The 21,522-nt window shown below is 42.8% G+C and overlaps 3 non-coding genes and 1 pseudogene across 3 annotated transcripts; 3 read left to right on the forward strand and 1 right to left on the reverse strand.

The window, feature by feature from the left end:
* Window positions 1-1,781: 1,781 nt before the first annotated feature.
* trnak-cuu (transfer RNA lysine (anticodon CUU)) lies at window positions 1,782-1,854 on the forward strand. Its single transcript has one exon. It is a non-coding gene; the product is annotated as a tRNA-Lys (tRNA).
* A 108-nt stretch (window positions 1,855-1,962) lies between these two features.
* Window positions 1,963-2,036, forward strand: trnan-guu (transfer RNA asparagine (anticodon GUU)). Its single transcript has one exon. It is a non-coding gene; the product is annotated as a tRNA-Asn (tRNA).
* A 227-nt stretch (window positions 2,037-2,263) lies between these two features.
* On the forward strand, window positions 2,264-2,336 carry trnak-cuu (transfer RNA lysine (anticodon CUU)). The gene has a single exon. It is a non-coding gene; the product is annotated as a tRNA-Lys (tRNA).
* A 16,416-nt stretch (window positions 2,337-18,752) lies between these two features.
* Window positions 18,753-21,522, reverse strand: part of LOC130222698 (zinc finger protein 850-like) — a 100,977-nt pseudogene continuing 98,207 nt past the window's right edge.

Here is a 21,522-nt window from a genome sequence, read left to right on the forward strand (position 1 = left end):
CATTTCTGGAAATTAAGAGGTTTGTTTTTAAAGGGGAAAGTTTTAGTTTTAAATTCCTTATTTTTATCAAAAATGTGGTATGTTTTAGGTACAGTGAGTTTGCCAATGAGTGTTTATAAGAAGATAAAAGCTATCGTATTAGATTTTATATGGGACGGGAAACCTTCCAAGATAGCTTATGATACCATAATTGGTAAAGTAGAAGAAGGGGGGTTAGGTTTAATCGATCCACTTATCAGAATGAAAAGCATACGAATAAAAACTGTAAATAAATACTGGAAAGAAGAAAAACACGTATGGAAAGATGCGATGACATATTTTTTAAATAAATGTGGGGAAATGCAAGAATATATATTATGGATGAAACCCAAAGAGAATATGATGAATGGGATTCCAGAATTCTATAAAGAAGTTATCAAGGCATGGGGAGATTTTAGAAAGCATATTGATTGTACTTTTAGTAAAGAAGAGATTTTAAAGCAACCGCTGTTTTTAAATGATTACATTAAAAAAGGGAATTACACAATTTTTTATAAGAAATGGTATTATGCAGGAATAAAGCAAATTAAAGATATATTATATGAAGTGATACCTGGTTATGTACAGGTGCAAGTAATAAAAGATGCAATAATAGAAAACTATGAAAACGAAACTAAAGGAGTTATTGAAAATCAATTGAATAACTTGAAAAACAATATACCAAAAGAATGGAAAGAAATGATAGAAAATAATTTGGATATGCACAGCGATGAAGGAAGGGTGATTAACTTTAAAGAAAATCAATATGCTTTCAAAGATGGTATACTGAAGATGTTTTATTCATGTTTATGTAAAGACGTGTTTGTTATACCCAAAGCAGAAGAGTACTGGAAAAGATTATATCCCAATATAGAAACAAAGGAAATATGGCAAAATCTGAGAGCTTGGTGGAAAAGTCCAATTTTAGAGAATTTTGATTACATTTTAAGGCAAAACTGTTTATTAAGTGAAATGAGATTGTGTAAAATAGGTTTGGCAAATGATGCAAGATGTAAAGTTTGTAATGAAGAAGATGAAGGTATACTACATTTGTTTTTCAAATGCAAAGAGTTAGAATGTTTTATTGGAAAAATTAAAGAAATGATAAATGAAATGGGGATTGAAAAACAGGTTGTTGATGAGGAATGGGAAACATTATTTTTATTTGGTTGTAAAACAGAAGGTAAAAATACAAGGTTCATAAATTTCATTTTAACAGTTGCAGAAATTGTGATATGGAATAGAAGGAATGCTGTTAAACAGAAGAATGGCAAAATATCTGTGTGTAAATTGTTGAAAAGAAAAATGTCTGTACTGCTTAATGCTCTTTTCTATTATTGTAACACGAATGACAAGATTGATGTATTTGAAAAAGACTTTTTATGTGGGAATATATATGTTCAAATGGCTTTATATAATGTACATGTATTATTACCTGAATGTAATTGTTTTTAATTTTTGATATAAAATAAAGAAAAAAAAAAAAAAAGAAAAGAAAAAAAAAGAGCATGAGACAATTATTCTCAGTGTCAATCGAATCAAGCTTTTCTCTGCCTTGCAACTGCTAACACATGCACTGGGCATAGATCCTGGGCCACGTGCTGTCTGGCGTTACAAGATGACATCAGGATTTAGCAGAAGTTTGTTGTCCAGTGCCTGGATTGGCCAAGTTACGTATTCCAGTTGACTAAAACACAGCGTCAATCTTTACACAGGTAGGGAAGGTAATGATCAAAACAGTGACTAGAATGGTTGTGTCAGAAGCCTGGCTAGCTCAGTCGGTAGAGCATGAGACTCTTAATCTCAGGGTCGTGGGTTCGAGCCCTACGTTGGGCATTTCTGTTACCTTTCTCTCTCTCTTTGCGGCAGCTTTCATTTCGATTCATCCTGCAGACCAAGTGAGACAAAGTTCAGCATTTCTACCACAGTTGCATTAGTGTCTGAGTCTCTGTGGTGCAATTGGTTAGCATGTTCGGCTGTTAACCGAAAGGTTGGTGGTTCGAGCCCACCCAGGGACGAATCAAGCTTTTCTCTCCCTTGCAACTGCTAACACATGCACTGGGCATAGATCCTGGGCCACTTGCTGTCTGGCGTTACAAAATGACATCAGGATTTAGCAGAAGTTTGTTGTCCAGTGCCTGGATTGGCCAAGTTACTTATTCCAGTTGACTAAAACACAGCATCAATCTTTACACAGGTAGGGAAGGTAATGATCAAAACAGTGACTAGAAAGAAAGTATCAGAAGCCTGGCTAGCTCAGTCGGTAGAGCATGAGACTCTTAATCTCAGGGTCGTGGGTTCGAGCCCCACGTTGGGCGTTTCTGTTACCTTTCTCTCTCACTCTTTTCAGCTATCATTTGGATTCATCGAGCATACTTATCAAGACAAATTTCAGCGTTTCTACCACAGTTGGTATGTTAAGGCTGAGTCTCTTTGGCACAATCAGTTAGCGCGTTTGGCTATTAACTGAAAGGTTGGTGGTTTGAGCCCACCCAGGGACGAACGAAGGCTTTCGCTGCCTTGCAACTGCTAACACATGCAGTGGGCAAATATCCTGGGCCACATGCTGTCTAGCATTACATGATGACGTCAGGATATAGCGGAAGTTTGTTGTCCAGTGCCTGTTTTGGACATTTATTTATTCCAGTTGCCTTAAAAACACCATCAAACTTTACACAGGTAGGGAAGGTATTGATGAAAACAGTGCTCTTTGAACGAGTTTCTCACAAGCCCGGCTAGCTCAGTTGGTAGAGCATGAGACACTTAATCTCAGTTATGTGGGTTCAAGCACCACGTTGGGTGTGAGACAATCGGTTAGCGCTTTTGGCTGTTAACCGAAAGGTTGTTGCTTTTAGCCCATCCAGGGATGAATTTTTGCTGCCTTGCAACTGCTAACACATGCACCGGGCAATGATCCTGGGCCACGTGCTGTCTAGCATTACAAGTTGACATCAGGATTTAGCAGAAGTTTGTTGTCCAGTGCCTGTATTGGCCAAGTTACTTATTTCAGTTGACTTTAAAACAGCATCAAACTTTACACAGGTAGGGAAGGTATTGATCAAAAGAGTGACTAGAATGAATGTATCAGAAACCCGGCTAGCTCAGTCAGTAGAGCATGAGACTCTTTATCTCAGGGTTGTGGGTTCAAGCCCCACGTTGGGCATTTCTGTTACCTCTCTCTTTTCGGCAGCTTTCATTTGGATTCATCGAGCATACCTATTAGGACGAAGTTCAGTATTTCTACTACAGTTGCATTAGTGTCTGAGTCTCTGTGGCGCTACCTGGATCAGGATGGTCTGTCTCAGTCTCTCTCTTCGTCCAATCATTGCGCTCGCTCTCCATTGTGAGAATGGACGAGAGCCAATCTCCGCGCTCGCTTTCCATTGTGAGAATGGACGGGAGCCAATCGCCGCTCTCGCTCTCCATATTGAGAATGGATGAGAGCCAATCGCGTCGCGGCATATGCAAATGAATGACAACACCTCTGTCTTCTGACGAGAGCACATCATCATATAACCGATCAAGGTAAGTTATTTTTGTCAACGTCTATATCTACTGATAAAAGTTGTTTTGTCAATTGTAGGCTTTTGTTATGTCAGTCTTGGCCTCCTAACGCTGATTTATAATTTTATGACAAGAACTTTAACAAAAGTCACACTAAATTCACGTTTTTGTGCATAGTGTCAAAGTTCACGACCCCGCACCCTGTCTAACATTGCAGACTTTTGATACACTTGCAAAAATCATTGATTTTGTTCGAACGTGTCTTTAAATTAGTAACTGTATCTATATATACATGCATATATACTGTATATACAGTTGTTTGGATGTGTTTATCAAAACGTTTGTCGACGTGTCAACAGCTCCCTCCCCCCGTATTACTTAGCCAAAAACAAAATAAAGTTTACACAAAAATATAAGCTTTTTCTGCTAAATGTTCATTAGCTATATGAATTGTAAGAATAAATTAAAAGGTGTAATTGCCTGCCTTTTGTTGCTAAATGTTTATTATGTTTGTATGATTTATAACTGTTACTACAATGGTGTACCCATAAATGATAATGCTACTAAATGATAATTAGCTATATGAATGATAGTCATTTATAACTAATATGTTACGGTCATTCTACTGTGAATAATAAAAATGTCTGTCTTTTAAACCTAAATGTTTATTATAATGTTTACTATTGTGTTATCGTGTTATTATTACCCATCTGATAACAGAAATGCACGTCTTTTGCTAATATATATTTATTATACTTAATAACAATTATTTATAACAGTTGTGTTGTTATCAATTAATTATATTTTCATGTTTCTATTAATTAATATGTTTTTAGTACTAGGGACTTTTAGTCCCTTTACCATAGCAGAGAAATTACCTGGGAAATTCGATCTTTCTTTTGCTTGTTTCAGGCAACAGGCTACAGTATTGTAATTAATGCACTTGTTAAGTTTTATTTATATTTGTATGATAAATTCAGATAAGCACTAAGCCAAAAAGCCACAAAGCCATGGGTGATGGGGAGTGGATGGCCAGGTTGTGAGTCTTTGCCAGCTCTGGTGTTTGGCCTTCTGGAGCAGGCAATCGACCAGCTCCAAGACGGAGGAAGTGGTATGACATTTATCAGAAGGTAAAGCAAAATTACTTACTTCATGACATTATATGTAGTATGCAGATTGGTTGGCAATGGTGCAAACAATATCAGTGCTTTGACGTTAAAAACTCTTATCTCCTAATAATGAAAATAAATAACCATGGAATAGAAAAATAAGTACACAATGTCAAAAGCAATAAATATGTGATTAAATTACATGAAGAATGTTTCTAAATAATGATATGATTAATTAAAGTATTCAGACAAATAAAGAATAAAAGCACATAAAAACAACAGAAATGCAGGGCTGCTTTCTCAAAGCAAAACACAGAGGTTAGAAAGAATCCTCAGATCTTTCAAATCTAACTTTTCAGATTGAGAAATGTCCCATGCATGTCCGCGGACAGACCCTCCTCTTTGGAGGGTCCAGGGCCTGCAATTGTGGATTTCACACCACTAAGGTGATATATTTAAAAAGGCATTAATGATAATGCAACAAATATATATATTTTTATTAGTGCTGTTATGCTTTTTCACTACATCTTTTTTTTTTTTGTTGTTGCTCCCGCTGCACCACCACAGTCTGAGGCTTCAGACACAGCTTCTGGCGCCACTGGCCCACAGTCTGAGGTTTCAGACACAGCTCATGGCATCATTGGCCCACAGTCTGAGGCTTCAAACACTGCTCCTGGCATCACTGGTGCACAGTCTGAGGCTTCAGTGCCACGGTCTTTCCTAAGGCCCCCTCTAAGCTTGTCAATGGTGAATATTTTCTGTGTACTTAATGCTTGCATAAAACCATTTAGTATGTTTTTGACAGAATGTACATACCACCAGCTTCAGAATGTTTCTAGCATAGTCCTGCAGGTTGTAATTTCATTGAATTAGAAAATAATTATATTGTGTCATTTGTTTCTGTTTGTAGTTCACCAAGTCACGATTTGGTGGGTCCCAGTTGTCTACACTGAGGCCCAACCTGGTAGAACGAAGGACCCCAAGCCCCTCTGTTCTCCTTGATTTCTCTATTTATTCCTTCCCTTATCATCGATCTCCCGGTCCTGTCCAGTCTGCCTCTTTTCCTGTTCAGTCTGACTCCCGGTCAGCATCATTGATTTTGCTTTTTTCTGCAACCAGAAAAAAAGCAAAATTTTCCTTTTTTCCGTTCTTGTTTAGTTTCAGTCCTGCTGCCTCTCCGCTTCAGCGAGCCATATTCCGGCTCCCTCCAGCCCTGAAGCACACAGGAAACGCCACTCAGCGGCCCTCTGCTGGGTGTTATTATAATTGCACCCATATGAGAAGACTGTCCCCTCCACGGAGAAGTTTCTTGTGGAACATTTATGTCGTTCTACTTTTGCCTTTTCATAAGTTAACTTTAGTTTTCTAAGAGTTTCCTCTACGGAGAGTTTGTGTTAAAGTTTATCCTCTGGAGTTTTTTTTCAGAATTTTCCGTACTGACAGCTATTGAGCATCTACTAGTTTCTACTTCTTCGGGATAGTTTTCATTAAAAAACATTTTTTCTCCCTGAGACAGTTCTCTGCTATTGTGTGAATAAACTGTGAAGGACCTGCAATTGTGTCTGTTCTGTTTCCCCTCGATCCTTGATAGAGATAACTTCGAACAGCACCCAGGGCAACAGAGAGAGCATCGCACAAATCAAACTGACCTTAGCACGTACCAAACCCAGCTGACATCATTAGTTTTCCAACTCCATTTGGCCAAAACCCATACTACCATAACAAAATTAACACCACTTCAAACATCCACAAATTATTCAGGACATTTTATGCCCTGCTCTCCACCAACTCCTTGTCAGCTGGCCTACTTCGTTACACACAAAAAACACTGAAATTAGCAGTCTATTTCCCACTAAATCTAACCTAAATCTCCATCAAACAACACCCTTTGAAGAAAAATTCCCTCTCTTCCTGCACTTCACACTGGCACATTCCCAACCACTTTTAAGCAGATGGAAAGAAGGCCAGCTAGTGAAGTGCTGTGCAGGTAAAACTCACTCCTCTGACCTCTCAAGGTGCTCTGGCAACAGGCGCTAAACGCCATGGTCTTTAGCCTCCTTGTTAGAGCAACTGCCATGTAGAAGGTCGCTGGTTCGATCCCAGCTCGGAGTGGGTTGGGTGGTGTAGCGTCAGCAGGGTTACACAGGCCTGGTTAACCTCACTGTTCAAAAAACCGTCACTCAACACCTCATTGGAAGAAAAATACAGACCAGTCTCTCTCCTTCTATTTATTGCCAAAACACTAAAAAGGTCTGTTGTCAACAAAATTTCCAAATTTTTAACTCGAATCAAACTGCCTGAAGGATATCGGCTTGGAAAAAACATCACCAACTGCTTACTCATCTGATTACATCACCTTCCCTGCAACTCCACACATTCAACACAATTTCCAGTCCACCTGGGATCTTCCACCATTACCCCATATAGCTCGGTATTAAATCTTAGGGTGATTCTGGATGATCAGATGTCCTTCAAAGAGGACATTGCTAACACAGCTCCATCATGCAGATCTGCACATTTCAACATCAGAAAAATCAGACTCCTCTTAACAGATCATGCTGCACAACTTTTAGTGCAAACTCGTCATTTCAAGGCTAGACTCCGACAGTGCTCTTCAAGCTAGACTCCCATCCTGCACCCTTAATCCTCTACAGATGCTCCAGAACACTGCAGCTCATATGGTCTTCAATGAGAGCCCATGTAACTCCTCTCTTTCTCTCTCTGCTATAGTTACCGCTCAAGGCTCTTATCAATTTCAAACCACTGGCACTGCACCCTCTTACCTCCACCTACTGTTGAAGGTCTACATACCCTCCAGGAGCCTCCAATCTAGGAGTGAGTACAGGCTATAAATCACTTTCCAAAACCTTTTCATTGCTTGTTCCATGCTGGACAAATGTCTTCCCATTTCCAACTAAATGTAAATGTAAGATTCTCAAATGTAAGATTTTCAGTCTCAAAAATAATAAAATAAAAAAACAAAATAACATTAATCCATGCACAACACTATTCATTTACATAATCCGATTTATAAATTCAAAAGACAATTTGTGAATTAACAAACATTGGATTTGTGAATTTAAGAATTGTGTGCTACTTCAAAAAAATCCAGAGACTTAAGGAGATCACTAGTGCTTGAAGGAGAACTCCCCCGCCGCAGTTTCAGGTGTTTTTACTCTCGAGGCGTGTCCAGCTGAGCTCAATCAGCAAAGCGCTCAGGGGTGTATATAAGCAGCTAGTCTCACCGCGGCAGCGGTGTGTAAAGGCCGCCTCGTGTAAAGACCGACGAGTCGACCTTCGATCAATACATGTATCTGCTATTTCACAACTCTCTCTCTCCGTGGGCCTCTGGAATTGTCATTCTGCTATCAACAAGGCAGATTTTATTACCTCCATAGCCACTCATTCTGAATTTAATTTCATAGCTTTAACTGAGACCTGGTTGAGACCGGAGGACACTGCTACACATGCAGCTCCTTCTACTTATTTCTCTTTTTCCCACACTCCTCGTCAGACAGGGAGAGGGGGTGGGACTGGACTACTGATTTCCAAAGAATGGAAATTCACTCAGAGACCGTCCCTGCCAAAAATCAGCTCCTTTGAATTCTATGCAGTCACCATTATCCACCCCTTCCGCATAAATGTGGTTGTCATCTACCGCCCACCGGGTACATTAGGTCACTTCTTAGATGAACTGGATGTTCTTCTCTCATCTTTTTCTGATTATGACACTCCCTTGTTGGTACTAGGTGACTTCAACATTCACATTGAAAGACCTCAAGCTGCTGACTTCCAGACTCTGCTTGCCTCTTTTGACCTCAAAAGAGCACTTACTTCTGCTACTCACAAATCAGGGAATCAGCTAGCCCTTATTTACACTCGACATTGCCTCGCTGATCAAACACTAGTAACTCAACTACAAATATCGGATCATTTCCTTCTGTCTCTCAAGATCCACATTACTCCTGAGCCGCCACACACTCCAACTCTAGTTGCCTTTCGCAGAAACCTACGCTCTCTCTCACCCAATAGACTATCCACCATTGTTTCAGACTCTCTTCCTCCATCTTGCAAACTCGCTGCACTTGATACGAACAGTGCCACTGATACACTCTGCTCCACACTAGCATCATGTCTAGACAGACTATGTCCTCTTACATCCAGGCCAGTCCGTGCCCGTCCTCCGGCACCCTGGCTCTCTGATGTTCTCCTTGAGCATCGCTCAAAACTTCGGGCTGCAGAGAGAATTTGGAGAAAAACTAAAAATCCTGAACAGCTCATAACATACCAAACTCTTCGGTCCTCTTTCTCAGCTGAGGTTACTTCTGCAAAGCAGACATACCTCCGTCAGAAAGTCAACAGTGCCACCAATACTCGCTTACTTTTTAAAACATTTTTCTCCCTCCTCCTCCACCCGCATCCTCCACACTCACGACTGATGACTTTGCTACATTCTTTTGCATGAAAACTGCAAAAATCAGTGCTCAATTTGCTGCACCTACAACAAACACACAAGATACACCACCAACACCACACACACTTACCTCCTTTTCCCAGCTCTCTGAGTCTGAGGTGTCCAATCTCGTACTATCTAGCCATGCAACCACCTCTCCGCTTGATCCCGTTCCCAACAATGACTCACATAATTAACACATCTCTTGACTCTGGTTTATTCCCTACTTCATTTAAGCAGGCTAGGGTAACCCCACTGCTAAAGAAACCCAAGCTGGATCAAACGCTACTAGAAAACTACCGACCGGTGTCTCTGCTTCCATTCATGGCCAAGATTTTGGAGAAAGTAGTGTTCAATCAAGTCCTGGACTTTCTTACTCAAAACAACCTCATGGACAACAAGCAATCTAGCTTTAAGAAAGGCCACTCAACTGAGACTGCCCTGCTCTCGGTCGTGGAGGATCTCAGACTGGCTAAAGCAGACTCTAAATCATCTGTCCTCATCTTGCTGGATTTATCAGCTGCTTTTGACACTGTAAACCACCAGATCCTGCTATCTACGCTTGAGTCACTGGGCGTTGCAGGCACTGTTATTCAATGGTTCAGATCTTACCTCTCTGACAGGTCATTTAGGGTGTCTTAGAGGGGAGAGGTGTCCAACCTACAGCATCTAAACACTGGGGTACCTCAGGGCTCTGTTCTTGGGCCACTTCTTTTCTCCATCTACATGACATCTTTAGGACCAGTCATCCAGAAACATGAATTTTCCTACCACTGCTATGCTGATGATACACAGCTATACCTCTCTTTTCACCCTGTTGATCCCTTGGTTCCAGCTCGCATCTCAGCCTGCCTGTCAGACATTTCATACTGGATGAAAGATCATCATCTTCAGCTTAACCTCACAAAAACGGAAATGCTTGAAGTTTCTGCCAACCCAACTCTACACCATAACTTTTCAATCCAGATGGATGGGGCAACCATTACTGCATCCAAAATGGTTAAAAGCCTTGGAGTAACGGTTGATGACCAACTAAACTTCTCTGACCACATTTCTAGAACTGCTCGATCTTGCAGATTCGGACTCTATAACATCAGAAAGGTCCGACCCTTCCTATCTGAACATGCAGCTCAACTCATTGTTCAAGCTCTTGTTCTCTCCAAACCGGACTATTGCAACTCTCTAGTAGCCGGGCTTCCAGCTAATTCTATCAAACCTCTTCAGCTGCTTCAGAACGCATCAGTACGAGTGGTCTTTGATGAACCCAAAAGAGCACATGTCACTCCACTACTCACCCGTTTGCACTGGCTGCCAGTTGCTGCTCGCATCAAATTCAAAGCTCTGATGTTTGCCTACAAAGCGATCTCTGGCTTTGCTGCTCCTTATCTGCTCTCACTTCTGCAGATTTATGTGCCCTCCAGAAACTTGCGTTCTGTGAATGAATGTTGTCTCATGGTTCCATCCCTAAGAGGGAAGAAATCACTTTCCCGAACTCTCGCATTCAATCTGCCCAGTTGGTGGAATGAACTCCCTAACTGCATCAGAACAGCAGAGTCACTTGCTGTCTTCAAGAAACAACTAAAACTCAACTATTTAGTCTCCACTTTCCTTCCTAATCTGTAACTGCCTCTCTGGCTATACCACTAACTGTACTCTCTCAAGAAAGAAAAAAAAACATTACTAATGCTTTGCTTCTTAGACTTTACACACCTGAAACTTGTCCATAGCACTTATTTACTGCTGCTCTTATAGTTGTGTAAATTGCTTCCTTGTCCTCATTCCTTTTAAGTCGCTTTGGATAAAAGCGTCTGCTAAAGGACTAAATGTAAAATGTAAATGTAAATTTGTCCCACTGGGGCAGTGGCTTTCTTTGAATACTACATGTGTTTGTTGCAACTAAGTTAATCAATGACATGGTTTCCGCTACATTCATTCTTCCATGGCTGGGCACCACGCCAAAATTGCCACGCCACAGCTACATTACAGCTTCTCATTCAAAACATTCAGTCATGTTTTTTTTAATAGCGGGTAATAATTGCACCAAAACATATTAAAAGGTAAGTAAATTATAACAGTGCAAACTTTTCTGTAACCGTAGTAGTGCTGTGCGTTATTTGTTTAACCCTTTAAGGTTACGTGCTGACTTGCTGACTGACGTGAGGCCAGCAAACACTACGTATAGCCGTTTCACTTTATGTCAGGATGCATTAATACTGCTCTGTAGGTCTATTGGAGACATTCAAAAATATTCCTATCAAATGTAATAAATGTTGGAAACATACTTGTTATATAAACACACAATCTCACATCAGCAGCGTTTATTTGAGAGCGCACAAGCAGATCTGCACTTGAGCAGCATATATTTAAGGAGGGTGTGCTCGATTTTCGACCTTATCGATTTTCTTTATGTATTTGAAATGTATGATGTCTGGTACTAAACAAAAGCTAGTGATATTTGCAATACATTTGTGCAAATGAAAAACTAGTATCAGAAACAGTATTTGTCTTGTAACATTTGATGCAAGATAGATATTTTACCACATGAAATTACCAAGCAGTCTGTTAATGACTTACCCTGAGCATAATGGTATGGGGCGTGGGCCCGCCCTCCATGGCAACTGCTCATTGGAAGACAGTGCCATTGGGATGGACCAAACCAGTTCACTTAAAAATCTACTGCAACAGTAAAACTTTGCTTTTTGCATTAGCTCACTCATGCTCGCTGCTGCTCTCTGCCCCCTCTTGCCTTGCTCTCGGACACTGCACCACCACGCAATCGGGTCGCAAAGAACTTTCCATGCAACCTCTTAAAGTTTAGGAACCGCCGAAACCAAAAAAAAAAAAAAACTTCTGCAAACCGACTCACAGCAGTCTGTCACCCCGGTAACGCAGGACAACTTCCACTCACAAGCAAGTGAATCCCAAGGTCGTCACTAAAGCTGAGTCACTAACCAATCAGGAACGTCATGTTTCGTCAAGGCTAGTCAGCGAGAGAAACTCAAACAAATGTTGTCTTTTGCTGATCTGGTGCAAATTGATCTTAAGCAGTTAAAGACAAGCCAAATCTCTGCTTTTGTGGTTTCTCATGTGTGATTCTAAGATCTCGTAATAAGAGCTAAATTTAATTTGGGACGTATGTCAACTCATTTTACACAAGCACCAGAATTGAGTACCACTGCTCTGAGGTACTCAAATTAACAAACAATCATACTCAAAATGAATTGCCTTCCTAAAGTTACTTCTCTTCTTCAGTATATCCCTGTAAATATTTTTTTTTACAATATTTAAAACAGTTTGATAATTTAGTCAATTAATTTCTCTTAAACAATTAGCACCCTTGGTTGCATAGGAGTACATTGCAACACCCAGTTGATAAAAAAGGGTTGGGCTTCCTGAGCATTTATTTCATTATTATGCCTTCAGTCTGAGACATCTCACACACTGGTCTATCCCTCCTGAGATAGCTCCATCTTGGTTTATGGTTGAACAAGCCATCCTACTTCCCCTTCTTCTACTACAATGTCTATCCATCCATCAGTTTATTCATTTTATTTTGTAAATGTGTTTTTTTTTTAGGCTGATCTCAAAAATAATATTTTTTTTACTGACAGAATTTTAGGTGCAGGCTAGGACTGTCTTTTGCAGATAACATCCTTTTGGCTTCATAGGACATGGACCTTCATCATGCAGTGGGACGGTTTGCTGCTGAGTGTGACACGGCAGGGAAATAAACAGCACCTCCAAGTCAGAAACCATGGTGCTTGACTGGAAAAAGGTGTCCATCTCCAGTTTGGAGGAAAGTCCTTACCCCAAATGGAGTTCAAGTATGTGTGTTTTTTTTTTAAGAGGAATGGAATGTGAGATTTAAAGATGGATCAGTGCAGTGGCAGCAGTAATGTAGTTGATGTGATTGTCTGTTGTGTGGAAGGAGCTGAGGCGAAAGGCAATGTTCTCAATTTACCACTCAATCTAGGTTTCCTACTCTCACCTATGGTCATGACTGAAAGGACAAGATCTCGGATACAACCGGAAACATTTTACAAAGTGTTATGACCCGCTTGTTTGAGTCGCAACATAAAAGAGAGATGAGCCAACAAAATAGCCTGAATGCAAAATATTTATTATAAAATGTAACTCATAGAACAATCAAAACAACCAACAAATGTATATAGATAATAATGAAGACAAAGAACTTAGTATATAATCACAACAACACTTTAACTACATGATATAAGTAATGCAAAACAAAACCATAAGGTTAAAGAGTCAATGAGATGGCTGGTCTTGACATTAGGACTCCTGAGTAGCCACAGCGTCCTGGGGTAGCTAGCGCAACAACTTTTATATACCCATTGATGAGTAATGCAGGCATCCAATCAGTATTTACCACAATCTGGAGTCTTGGGATCATCACAGTGTATTAATATTGTAAAACTTCGTACCAGTTGCTCTGCCTGAATCATAAAATATTCATCAAGTTTGTATTTTACTCAAAAAAGTAAATGTAGTAATCTAGAAATAATCTTGAACCCAAAAATAAAGAAACATTACTAATAAAAGATGCAACACAGGACAATTGAATGGGCTTTCTTAACTTGAGGCCCTGGTATACTGCAAACTAACCATCCTGGAGCTCCACCTTCTCTGTCGTGCGGTGTCATGCCAGTGATTTGTTTCTCATTCAGGGAGTCAGACAGAGAATATAATCCAAAACAATACTAGCTACATGAATACACTGGAGAGTGGAGTAGAGATGTATCCGCACCTGTACAATCACTTGCAAAGAGATTTTAAGCTGCATAGGTGCTGTTTGCCAGATGTTTATGAAACTGTTCTTCTCTCAGCCACCATTATTGTGTTTACGGTAAATGCAAGGAGCGCAACACATTTACAACCCCACCTACTGCAGTGTAGGAGTATTGGAAAATGCTCTGATTACTAAAGTAACCCTCATTCCCCGAGGAGGGGAACGGAAATGCTATAGTGGATTTTTAATCCACGTATGAGGATTTCATTCAGAAAGCCAATCATCTGAAAGAGTATGTAAACGGGCCAATGAAATGCCAAAGGAATTGGCAGTGTCAGCTTGCGCACCTAATGTTTGTTGCAATCAATTTAACATAAAACCACAGAGAAAGCAAGATGAGGCATCCTTTTTAAGCCGAAGAGACTGATATCTACAGCTAAGGATCAATCATTATGGCGATGCAATATAGCGTTTCCGTTCCCCGAGGTTACTTTAGTAACCAGAGCGTTCCCCTTTGGATGGGGAACTTCAATGCTATACTGGATTTTTAAGCCACGTATGGGGAAATGTCTGGAAACGCCATAATAACTGCACCTTACCTTCCCCTCCGATGAGAGGATAGCCAGGCATAGCGTGAGCGCGCCTGCATCATAGAGAGGCGTGGTCTTCCAACGTGATCCCTGGCCCTTACTTATCCCACTTCAAAGAAGATTTACGGATTTAGATATAGATTTTTTGGGAGCCGTAAGCGTCTAGATAATTCTAGGAATTTAATACGACAGTACGTTGGGAAATCATGCAGTCCCGAAGGGGAGGATGTTGCGGAGGCCACTTGCATCCCAAATGGGGAGATGATGGCAGAATATATGGACTAGCCCTGAGAAGGGGGAGTACGCATATAATAAGATGATTAGCAGAGAGGGAAGACCTGTGCGGACCTGTGAGTGGGGGACTGCATCGTGGCTGAATAAGCATATGGGATCCCCTAGTGGGGATCACGCATAGCGGGCACCTATTCCCAAAATGCGGGCTGACCAGAGGGCAGACCTACAATGTAATGGGCCAGCGAGTGACTCCTCCGCTGAGTCAGTGCTGGGGGCCTTGGAGGAATCTTCAGGGCTCACCTAAGCGGGGAACTTTACTGACAGAGTGAATAAGCGCACGTATCTCTGTGTTAGGGAGAATGGCGTGTTTCAACACCTTAACAGAGTTGTTTCCTCAATCACCAAGGGTTACCTAATACCCTTGAGGAAACCGGCTCCACTCACAGATTGTAAAACCTTGCAAATGTATTAGGTGTCGCCCAGCCCGCAGCTCTACAGATGTCTGTTAGAGAGGTGCCGTGTGCACGCGCCCAAGAGGATGCGATGCTCCGAGTGGAGTGCGCACGCACTCCTGGGGGACATGGCTCACCCAGGCTCAGGTAAGCAAGAGAGATGGCATCCACTATCCAGGTTTGGCATCCAGGTTTGGTTGGGCCAGGGGGGCGCAACTAGCAAGACCTGCTCCTCGTCCTCCCTGACCTTGCACAGTAACTGCACGAGCAGGCTCACTGGAGGAAACGCATATTTGTGTATGCCCCGATGCCCGCTGTGGGCCAGTGCATCCGTGCTGAGAGAGCCCTCGGTCAGGGAAAAAAACAACTGGCAATGAGCATTTTCAGGGAAAGCTAACAGACCGATCTGGACTTCCCCGAATCGTACCCATATCAGCTAAACAGACTCGGGTGGAGTCTCCATTCTCCGGGACGTAAAGGCTGCCGTGAGCGCGCGTCGGCTGCACGGTTAAGCTTGCCTGGAATGTGAATGGCGCGCATCAATTTCAGTCACGTATGACTCCAAAGGGGCAGACGGCGGGCGATCTGAGACATGCGGCGAGAGCGAATACCCGCCATTCGGTTGATATACGCCACCGCCGCTGTGCTGACCAGCATGTGCCGCTGCTCCAGCACCGAAAAAAAACGGTGGAGAGCAAGGAACACTGCCAACAACTCTAGGCAATTTATATGCCAATGCAACTGGGTTCCTTTCCACAGGCCCGCAGCTGCATGCCCCCAACACACAGCCCCCCAGCCCGTGCTGGAACAACATGACTGGACGTCTGTCCTGGAGGCACTCCGGCCTGTAGGAATGAGGGGTTGTTCCTAGGGCTGAGGCGACACAGCGCAGTAACAGTGACTCGGTGTGTGCCTGCGTGCCATGCGTGTCTGGGGACTCAATCGTGAAGTCAGTGCTGAAGTGGTCTCATATGGAGTAATCAGAGCGGCGTGACAGCGGCTGCGGATGCCATATCCCCCAGGAGCCTCTGAAATCATTTCAGTGGGACCACTATTTTGCTGTCAAACTCTCTCAGACAGTTCAGCATTAGCTGAGCGCGCTCTCTGGAGAGGCGCGCTGTCATGGTGACCAAGTCCAGCTCCAGCCCGAAAAAAAGGGATCCTCTGCACGGGGCGAGTTTGCTCTTTTCTCAGTTGACCTGAAGCCCCAACAGGTGCAGGTGCCGGAGCTCCTTGTATTTGTGCATAATCAATTGCTCCAGAGAGTGGGCTAAAATCAGCCTGTCGTTGAGATAACTGAGTATGCAGAAGCCCGCGAGCCAAAGGGGCGCTAAGGCACCCTCCGTGAGCTTGGTGAAGACTCGCGGAGACAGAGAGAGCCCGAAGGGGAGGACTTGTATTGCCAAGCTTGACCTTTTAACGCAAACCTTAGAAACTGACAGTGGCGTGGAAGAATGGAGACATGGGTACGCATCCTTACGCATCCTTCAGGTCTATCTCTGCAAACCAATCCAGGCAGGCAGAGCTGCAAGGCATAGAGTCCCAGACTGGCAGAGTTCGGGCTGTCTGACTTAGTGGTTTAAAGAGCTTAGTCGGTTGCGGTGCGGAGCTCGTGTAGCAAGCTTGGGTCGGACCCACCCTCGTGCAGCCGGGCCAGCGCCTTCGTTTGGTAGTGCTGGTAGGTGGTCATAGCATGCAAGGTGGAAGCATCCTAGCCCGCAGCCTTGTAAGCTCTAGCTCCGAGGTAGGCAGATAACCTACAGGCTTTAGACGGGAGACGAGGCGGACGCAGCCAAGAAGAGGCACCACGCGGACAAAGTTTGACCACAATGGTGCGCTCAACCTGAGGAATCGCCTCATACCCCCTGGCTGCTCCACCGTCAAGATTGGTTAGGGCGGAGGGACACGCATTACGGGCAGAAAAAGGTGCCCTCCAGGACTGCCTGAGCCTACTGTGCACCTCCGGGAAGAAGGCTTCAAGGCTTCGAAGGCTTGGCCCTCTTGTCCTCTACGTAGCACCCATCTAGTCGGTCCGGCTGCGGAGCTGGGGGATAAACCATCTCCAACCCCAAGGCCAAAGCAGCCCAAGAAAGCATTGCTAAGATATCTGTTTCAGGATCCGTTTTGACAGCGATCACCTGCCCGGAGGGGGCGAGCGGTTCTGGATCCTCGTCGAACAATGAAAGCCCACCCTCCGATGCAGCAGTGGAGGTCTGGTCCCCGGTGTCATCGAGCTTAAGGGCTACCATCTGGTTAGACAGATCGCTTCCTCTGCTCGAAGCTTGGATGGAGCGTTTGGAGTAGCGAGGTCCGCGGGCCCGAAGGCGACGGAAAATCTCCCACTGGAACCCTCAGACCTGCCAGAGTGCCCGCTTCAGTGCAGGGGACAGCTGGGGTGGTTCACCCTTTTGGAAAGGCTAGCCGCGATCTTAACTGCACAACAGACATGGCATTGCAATGACGACATGAACTGCCCTTGAACACCGCATTAACATGCTGGACCCCCAGACATGCAACGCAGTGCTCGTGCCCATCATCCAGGGACAGGAAACCACCGCATCCAGAAACGCACAGTCGGAGCGTCATCCTGAAAAGGACGTGCTGCACAACTGCGTTGCTCTTTTAGAAAATTTGCAACTTTGTACGCACCGCTCTGGAGGTCCGGACCCAAAGAACGCCAGGCAAGGGAGAAGCCCAGCTCAACCGTCTGCCACCATGTGTACACAATCTGGACCGGGAGACCATTCTCGTTCGCTCAAAATCGCTGGATATCAGCAGGAGGAACCCTCATTGACTCGCTCAGAAGGCTGTAGAAGTCTCTGAAGCGAAAACGATGCCTCATCTTGCTTTCGCTGTGCTTTTATTGCCAAATTGATTGCAACAAGCATCAGGTGTGCACTGACGCTGCCAATTCATTCATTGTTTTGCTGCATTCATATCATGTGTGCAACTTTTTGTCCATGTGTTTCTTAAGCTGCGCCAAATGAGCGAAACTCTGTAGACTCTGATCTGTACAGTTTCTCTCCAGTGTGAATCCTCCTCTGTTTTCAGATGTGTTAAATGATTAAACCTCTTGTCACAGTGTGAACACTTGTACGGTCTCTCCAGTGTAAATTGTCTGGTGCAGTTTAAATTTTGGAGCTGTAATAAGTCTTCTCACACTCAAGCACATATACTCTTTCACACCAGTGTGGATCTTCATGTGTTCATTAAGGTTTGCTGATCGGTTGAAACTCTTCCAGCCTTAAATGAATGTGAATGGTTTCTCTCCAGTGTGGGTCTTCATGAGTTTATGAAGGTCTGAGGATTTGCTGAAACTCATCCCACAACGAAACTAGAGTTTGAGCATGCAAAATTCTGCTGTATGGCGCTGTGAAAAGGGGCGGGATTAAACAGGATGAGTAGACATTAAAAAAGTGACCTATTGGTCCATATTTTACATTTCCATCCAGAGAGGTCATGTTTTGATCTACGATTGGTCTCAAACAGTCAAGTGATGCGATTTCCCAGGTCACAGTTCACCAAGCTTGAACTTTGCAAGGCAGAAACTGCGAAACTTGATGCACAAACTAGGTTTCCGGTCTGATGTATTCGCATGCGTATGAATGGAAGTCTATGGGGAGAAAAGTCCAGTGTGACCATGGCTTAAGTGCAAGTGAATGGTTTCTCTCCAGTGTGGATCTTCATGTGTAGATTAAGGGATGATGATCGGCTGAAACTCTTCCCACACTGAGTGCAAGTGAATGGTTTCTCTCCAGTGTGGATCTTCATGTGTAGATTAAGGGATGATGATCGGCTGAAACTCTTCCCACACTGAGTGCATGTGAATGGTTTCTCTCCAGTGTGGATCCTCATGTGTAGATTAAGGTTTGATGAGCGGTTGAAACTCTTCCCACACTGAGTGCATGTGAATGGTTTCTCTCCAGTGTGGATCATCATGTGTTGATTAAGGGATGATGATTTGCTGAAACTCTTCCCACACTGAGGGCATGTGAATGGTTTCTCTCCAGTGTGGATCCTCATGTGTTGATTAAGGGATGATGAGCGGATGAAACTCTTCCCACACTGAGTGCATGTGAATGGTTTTTCTCCAGTGTGGATCCACATGTGTTGATTAAGAGATGATAATTGGCTGAAACTCTTCCCACAATGAGTGCATGTGAATGGTTTCTCTCCAGTGTGGATCCTCATGTGTAGATAAAGAGATGATGATTGGTTGAAACTCTTCCCACAATGAGTGCATGTGAATGGTTTCTCTCCAGTGTGGATCCTCATGTGTTGATTAAGGTGTGATGAGCTGTTAAAACTCTTCCCACACTGAGTGCATGTGAATGGTTTCTCTCCAGTGTGGATCCTCATGTGTTGATGAAAGTTTGATGATTGGCTGAAACTCTTTCTACACTGAGCACATGTGAATGGTTTCTTTCTAGTGTGGATCCTCATGTGTAGATTAAGGTGTGATGAGCAGTTGAAACTCTTCCCACACTGAGTGCATGTGAATGGTTTCTCTCCAGTGTGGATCCTCATGTGTAGATTAAAGTTTGATGATTGGCTGAAACTCTTTCCACATTGAAGACATGTGAATGGTTTCTCTCCAGTGTGGATCCTCATGTGTAGATTAAAGTTTGATGATTGGCTGAAACTCTTTCCACATTGAAGACATGTGAATGGTTTCTCTCCAGTGTGGTTCATCATGTGTAGATTAAGGGATGATGATTGGCTGAAACTCTTCCCACACTGAGTGCATGTGAATGGTTTCTCTCCAGTGTGGATAATCATGTGAATTTTAAGATAGCCTTTTCTTCCAAAACTCTTTCCACACTGTGTGCAGGTGAAACGATTCTTGTCTCTCCTTTTCAAAATAAACAAATAATAGTATGTGGGGATTTTAACACTGTTTTTAGCAGACAGGACATAACAGAAGGTATGGTTTTTAAATCAGACACAGGAAGAAAAGAACTAAAATCACTAATGGAGGAAAAAGGAATGATAGACATTTGGAGAGAGAGAAACGGGAAGAAAAAGGAGTTTTCTAGAAGACAAATAGTAGGGAATTTTGTAACTCAATCGAGAATAGACTATGTGTTATGCACAAGAAATATAGAAATTTATATAGAAAAAATAAAGTATGATGAAACTGTTTTAAGTGATCATAAATTTTTATTTTTTAATTTTAATACAGAAGAAATACAAAGAGGCCCAGGGGTGTGGACATTAAATAGTGACATTTTAAAAAATGAAGACTATGTTAAAAAAATAAAAGGAATAATAGAAAAGGAAAAAGGAAACCAAATATATAATGAAGACAAAAGACTATGGTGGGAAAATGTCAAATATCTGATTAAAAAAACTACAATACAATTTTGTAGAATAATACAAAAGAATAAAAGACACCAAGAAAAAACAATAAAAGAAATCTTAGAAAAAGAACTAGAAAAAAATGAAAAAGACATACAAAAAATAAAAGAAATGGAGGAAAAACTGAAAGAAATTGAGGAAAAGAAATATGAAGGAGCTAGACTAAGAAGCAAAGCAAAATATGTAGTAGAGGGAGAAAAGTGCACAAAATTCTTCTTTGATTTAGAAAGACAAAAAGGAAAAGCAGAAACAATAAAGATAATACAAGGAGCAAAAGGAGAAAGCATAGAAGGAGTGCAGAGACACAGCAGATTGATGTGCAACCCGCGCGTACCCGCACGCCATGCCCATGTGGGCACTCAATCGCAAAAGGGCAAAGCAGCCACAGCTGAAGTGGTCTCATATGAATGAAAACCGAGCGGCGTGACCACGGATGCCATCTGCCCAGAGACCTCTGAAAACTTTCAGTGGAAACACTATCTTCCTGTGGGAGCTCATTCAGACAGGAAAAGCAATTAGCCTGGCACGCTCCTTGGAGAGACGCGAAACCATGGTGATTGAATCCAGCTCCAGCCCGAAATAAGAAATCCTCTGCACAGGGCAAAGTTTGCTCTCTCTCTCGGTTGACCTGAAACCCCAACTGGTCGAGGTGCCAAAGCACCTTTGTCTCTGTGCATAATCAACTGATCGCGAGAGGAGGCTAAAATGAGCCAGTCGTCGAGATAGTTGAGTATGTGGATACCCGCATAGCACCCTCCGCGACAGAGAGAGCCCAAATGGGAGGACTTTGTACTGCCACGCTCGTCCTTCGAACGCAAACTGGAGAAAGGGGCGGTGGCATGGAAGAATAGAGAAGTGAATATACGTGTCCTTCAGGTCTATGGCTGCAAACCAATCCTGTGGACGGACGCTCTGAATCAAGCGTTTCTGCGTGAGCATTCTGAAAAGCATTTTGTGTAAATGACAGTTCAGTCTGCGCAGATCTATAATTAGTCTTAACCCCCCGCTCTTTTTGGGCATGATGAAATACAGGCTGTAAAACCCGGACTCCATCTCG

The sequence above is a fragment of the Danio aesculapii genome, chromosome 4 (assembly GCF_903798145.1).
Source record: "Danio aesculapii chromosome 4, fDanAes4.1, whole genome shotgun sequence".
NCBI lineage: Eukaryota > Metazoa > Chordata > Actinopteri > Cypriniformes > Danionidae > Danio > Danio aesculapii.